The sequence below is a fragment of the Coregonus lavaretus genome, assembly GCF_964263955.1.
Source record: "Coregonus lavaretus genome assembly, chromosome: 16".
Taxonomy (NCBI): domain Eukaryota; kingdom Metazoa; phylum Chordata; class Actinopteri; order Salmoniformes; family Salmonidae; genus Coregonus; species Coregonus lavaretus.
In genome coordinates, this window is record NC_140003.1 from 21,027,740 (window position 1) to 21,034,420 (window position 6,681).

Below are 6,681 nucleotides of genomic sequence, written 5' to 3' on the forward strand. Positions count from 1 at the left end.
TGCAGAGAGCTGGGACCAAAGTAACAAAGCCTACCATCAGTAACACACTACGCCGCCAGGGACTCAAATCCTGCAGTGCCAGACGTGTCCCCCTGCTTAAGCCAGTACATGTCCAGGCCCGTCTGAAGTTTGCTAGAGTGCATTTGGATGATCCAGAAGAGGATTGGGAGAATGTCATATGGTCAGATGAAACCAAAATAGAACTTTTTGGTAAAAACTCAACTCGTCGTGTTTGGAGGACAAAGAATTCTGAGTTGCATTCAAAGAACACCATACCTACTGTGAAGCATGGGGGTGGAAACATCATGCTTTGGGTCTGTTTTTCTGCAAAGGGACCAGGATGACTGATCCGTGTAAAGGAAAGAATGAATGGGGCCAAGTATCGTGAGATTTTGAGTGACAACCTTCTTCCATCAGCAAGGGCATTGAAGATGAAACGTGGCTGGGTCTTTCAGCATGAAAATGATCCCAAACACACCGCCCGGGCAACGAAGGAGTGGCTTCGTAAGAAGCATTTCAAGGTCCTGGAGTGGCCTAGCCAGTCTCCAGATCTCAACCTCATAGAAAATCTTTGGAGGGAGTTGAAAGTCCGTGTTGCCCAGCGACAGCCCCAAAACATCACTGCTCTAGAGGAGATCTGCATGGAGGAATGGGCCAAAATACCAGCAACAGTGTGTGAAAACCTTGTGAAGACTTACAGAAAACGTTTGACCTGTGTCATTGCCAACAAAGGGTATATAACAAAGTATTGAGAAACTTTTGTTATTGACCAAATACTTATTTTCCACCATAATTTGCAAATAAATTCATTAAAAATCCTACAATGTGATTTTCTGGAATTTTTTTCCTAATTTTGTCTGTCATAGTTGACGTGTACCTATGATGAAAATTACAGGCCTCTCTCATCTTTTTAAGTGGGAGAACATGCACAATTGGTGGCTGACTAAATACTTTTTTCCCCCACTGTATGTCATGGAACGAGCAGGTGATTTTAATGTTTTGTACACTCAGTGTATAATAGTAGGATACTACACCCTTCTCTATCCTCAAAATATATTTTGGTCATAAAAACATTTTGGAAAATGAATACAAAACATAAACAATGATCCTTAGGGCAGCTCTGATACTGGGAACCCATGTTCGGAACAAAATCATGTAAAGTCAGAGACTAAAGAGGTCTTTGAAACCTCAAATAATGGTTCCCCTGTTTAACGAATGTACACTATAGATTTCGCTTTTGTAAATTGTTTGGAGGCAATCATGTTCAAAGGGTGTTAGATTGACTGATTTAGCTTCATTCAAACTGATTGATTGCTCAACCGATGAAGCAAGAGGTGATCTTAATTTGATTATTGATTTCAAGGTTTCTTTTACATTCGTGTGTGAGAGGGACATATTTCTGAGACTGTGCTAACACTTACAAAATTGTACTGATATTAACAACAACATGACCCTTTGCGCAAATCATGGCTTATTTAGGTGATATTGTCATGAAAATCTGAATTATGGGTTTGTGTTTCAAGTTAGACCCATAATAACCCATGATGTTCAGTAATTTTCCCAACACCTGTAAGCATTCTACAGACATTGGTGTGCATAATATTTCTCTATTGCATTAAATGATTATTCAGATCATTAGCATCAGTATTCAGATTAGTCAAAAGCTTTCCATCCACTGGTGTTTTGACCTTTTGATGTAGGCTACAAACGTCCAACTGGAAAGTAATGGCTTAATAGATACAGAAATTCCATAGTCAAATTAGGGAGAGCTCCAAAGGTTACCACCAGCCTCCCCTGGATAATTCTAATCTCCATTTGACACCCTGAATTACGCGGCCGGTGAAGTCCAAAAAACGGCAATGGCGTAGCCACCACTGACCCCCAACCAGCCTTTACATTTGTCACCGTGGCAGCCAGAGCTCCTTTCGCACATTAATAAAATCAGTGGAGGCTGCTGAGGGGAGGACGGCTCATAGTAATGGCTGGAATGGTGTCAATGGAATGGTATCAAACACATCAAATACATGGTTTACATGTGGTTAATACCACTCCATTGACTCCATTCCAGCCATTATTATGAGCTGTCCTCCCCTCAGCAGCCTCCACTGATTAAAATACATCTTACTCCATCTGCCCTGATAGCATGTTGCCTAGTGACCTCGCTCAGTTTAATGAAAAGGGGATTATGAGAAAGATGTGGTTTTAAGGTGATCTGGTGTCCATATTCATGCTGGCCTGGTAGACTAAAAAGAGGCTGTAATGTAGTGCTCTGGTCTTAAGACTGCTGGGGCAAAGAGCAAGGCAAAGATCTAGACCTTTGTGTGAGGAACACAAAAACCATTCTAATACCAGCATGCTTCAGGGGAATGGGTAACCTGCCTCTTTTGACTGTTCCCTTTTCAAGGGATGGGAGATTCCCACATTGCTGCTGGTGCCAGTTGCCATGGAGACAGAGGAGCTTTCTCTCTTGGAGTCGATCATAGCCTACTGCTCTTTTTGTGTAGATAGATGACATAATTCTACTGAACATGCCCTATGAGGTTTGATTAATCTCACAGCATACAGTGAGGGAAAAAAGTATTTGATCCCCCGCTGATTTTGTACGTTTGCCCACTGACAAACAAATGATCAGTCTATAATTTTAATGGTAGGTTTATTTGAACAGTGAGATACAGAATAACAACAAAATAATCCAGAAAAACGCATGTCAAAAATGTTATAAATTGATTTGCATTTTAATGAGGGAAATAAGTATTTGACCCCCTATCAATCAGAAAGATTTCTGGCTCCCAGGTGTCTTTTATACAGGTAACGAGATGAGATTAGGAGCACACTCTTAAAGGGAGTGCTCCTAATCTCATTTTGTTACCTGTATAAAAGACACCTGTCCACAGAAGCAATCAATCAATCAGATTCCAAACTCTCCACCATGGCCAAGACCAAAGAGCTCTCCAAGGATGTCAGGGACAAGATTGTAGACCTACAAAAGGCTGGAATGGGTTACAAGACCATCGCCAAGCAGCTTGGTGAGAAGGTGACAACAGTTGGTGCGATTATTCGCAAATGGAAGAAACACAAAATAACTGTCAATCTCCCTCTGCCTGGGGCTCCATGCAAGATCTCACCTCGTGGAGTTGCAATGATCATGAGAACGGTAAGGAATCAGCCCAGAACTACACGGGAGGATATTGTCAATGATCTCAAGGCAGCTGGGACCATAGTCACGAAGAAAACAATTGGTAACACACTACGCTGTGAAGGACTGAAATCCTGCAGCGCCCGCAAGGTCCCCCTGCTCAAGAAAGCACATATACATGCCCGTCTGAAGTTTGCCAATGAACATCTGAACACACAGAAACAAGATCCCACAACTAAAGGTAGGCAAAATGGCTGCCTAAGTATGATCCCCAATCAGAGACAACGATCGACAGCTGCCTCTGATTGGGAACCACACCCGGCCAACATAGAAATAGAAAACATAGAATCTATCAACATTCACACCCTGACCAAACTAACTAGAGAATACCAGGCTCTCAAGGTCAGGGCGTGACAGTTGCAAAGGTGGCATCCTATGACAGTGCCACGTTGAAAGTCACTGAGCACTTCAGTAAGACCGTTCTACTGCCAATGTTGCTATGGAGATTGCATGGCTGTGTGCTCGATTTTATACACCTGTCAGCAACGGGTGTGGCTGAAATAGCCGAATCCACTCATTTGAAGGGGTGTCCACATACTTTGGTATATATAGTGTATCTTAAAAATAAGGAAACTATTAAGAATTCACTTTTTTAATGCTTAAAATAATCATTAAAAAAAGAGTTTGAGAAAATAACGTTGATGCATTCATAGATGGCCACACTATACACTATACCAGTAGATGCATATTAGCACATTCGATAATATGCTAAAATCTAATGAACTATAGGACCAAATGTAGGCCCATGGTACATGTTTTAACTTGGTTTGAGAAAAGCTATGGGATTGGTCAAAATATGGCTGAGTTATTGACAAATATCAGATTTGACATTTAAACCACTGTAAATCCACTCCACAGTGGCCTATCAACTTAAAACTTATCACCGCTATCATGGACATCCCTAAGATGAACCACACTGAATTTGGTATTGATATAAAATAAAAATAAAGGAAAATATTAAACACTAATTCTTTGCATATGTAACGCTAATGGTCAAAATCATCTTCTCCTCATGAACTAAATACACTCCAGATTTTGTATTTAGACTCATGATTGCACGTCCTGTGAACCCCATTCATTGCTGCTCACAGCTTTATTTTTCAATTGCACCTTCTGCATACTCCAACAACACCATTAAAATGTAATAACAGTTCGTAGGCATTTTGACACGTATTGAGCTCTTCCAAGGTGCACATCATTACAGCTCAGGGCCTGAACACCCATTCTTACACTAATCAATGTTTGTCTGTCAGTAATAATGCATGAAAAGAGTGATATACACACTGTAATTACCCAAAAGTCTTATGCTGGTAAAACCCCAGAAAAAATTGTGAGCGAAAAGAGCAGGTCAGTAATCCAGCATTCTCTATCCATCATGCTCACAATGATAGGTTTATACATTTTCTCTGTAGTTCGCGTGCGCTCAAGCACACACACACACACACACACACAATAAAGACTTAAGCCACCCATGCCATGAACTGTTCTCTGTGCTACCGTCAGGCAAGCGGTACAGCATCAGGTCTCGGACCAACAGGCTCCGAGATAGCTTCTATCTCCAAGCAATTAGACTTTTGAATAGCAAATCAACTGACTATCTGTGCAGACTATCTGAGCTCTATACACACTCACAGCAGGTCTCTATCAACACACACACACACACACATATACGCACACACACACTGTAACTCACACTCACACAAACACACATACTGATGCCACACACACACACACACACACACACACACATGCAGGGCCGGCCCTAGCCTTTTGGGGGCCCTAAAATTTTTGTGGTCCCCCTCTTGACAGTGGAGAGAAACATTTTAGTTTTAAAGTTAATTTCCTGCAATTCTACCCATTTTGCCATTGGGTGGAAATAACATTTTATAACACATTTCATCCAATTCTATTTTTGCAGTTAAAAGAAAATGTCCTGCAATTCAACACATTTTGCCATGAATTATGCCATGTTTTAATATGATATCTGTGTGGAGTGACTAACAAAATCAATGTGGGCCCCCTGGAGGTCAGGGCCCCTGGGCACGTGACCTGTGTGCCCGATCAGTATTTGGCCATGATTACTACAAGTTTAGATAGCTGGCTAGACTAATTTACCAATCAAAAAATGGTTAGCTAACATGGCAGTGACTGACATAAGAAGAGGAAAACTGCTGAACCATATTTCGAAATAGCACCTTGTGCATTCTACTATTAAAACTTTTAACAGTAAGTTGAGTTCATAAAAAAAAAAGTTGGGGGTCGGGGGTCCCCTAGCTGCCAGGGGCCCTAAGCGACCACTTACATCGCTTATGCCTGGGGTCGGCCCTGTACACATACACTCACACACTCACACACACACACACACACCACGTATCGCCTCTGCCTATAGGCAGACTATGCGCTGCGCGTAGGACCCCGCAGCCACTAGGGGGCCCCCCACCAGTCGTAAATCAGTTGGGTTTCAATTTACTGTAGAATACACAGAATTCTCGAATTTGCTAGTGCATCAGCAGTTTTTCTCTTGTTATGTCAGTTACTGACAGTCAAATAATTAGCCCATGTCAGCTAACATTTTATAAGATTGGTAGGTAAGTTAATCTAGCCAGCTATCTAAACCTTGATGGCTGAATTCCCTACCGGGCACGAAGGGCATGTGCCCAAATCTCGCTTAGGGCCCAGAAAGGCTAGAGGTGGCTCTGGGTATTGGTACCCCTTGTATATAGCTTCATTCTTGTGTGTTTTAGTTCTCTTTTTTTATTTATTTTTATTTAACTCTGCATTATTGGGAGAGAGCTTGTAAGGTCACCTGTTGTATTCAGCGCATGTGACAAATCAAGTTTGATTTGATTTTGACACACACACACACACACCAAACTGAGTAATATGTCTAATTTATAACAGGCCCTATTAGAATACTTTACAAATGCAGCCCTCCTTCCTTGAGGGTGAAATCACTGATCAGGTTTTACAGGGTAATAACTGCTTTCAGCTACTGGTCTTTGAGGCTGATGACATTGCTTTTCACTTACTGCACTTGATGCAGATGTAGAGGCAAAGTATGCCCCCTCGTGGCGAAGTTTATTAGCTCGAAATATTCCAGCAGACTACGGTAGCAAACGTGAATTATTAAAAAATAGGCTATTTACCCTTATGCAGTGTTTGATATTCTTACAGCTTTAACACACTACTGCACTTAGGAAAGTAGTGACTAGGTATTAACGTAAAACGTGCTGCAAACTGCTTTACTTCGTTGTTGCTTTCCTAATAACTTTGGTCCTGCTCACCTTGCATAGATGTCTATGACATGTGAGTTATCTTGCAAAAGCTTTATAAAATGTAACATTATCTGTTAGTTCAGTATATCATTTTGAGTTCATATAAAAGAGTGTGTTGTGCAGTTAGCAATTCCTCACTTGACTGTCTGGCAGTCATACACTGCTATCGTCATTCATAGAGTGCTAGTCTACTAATTACACACCTCTGGA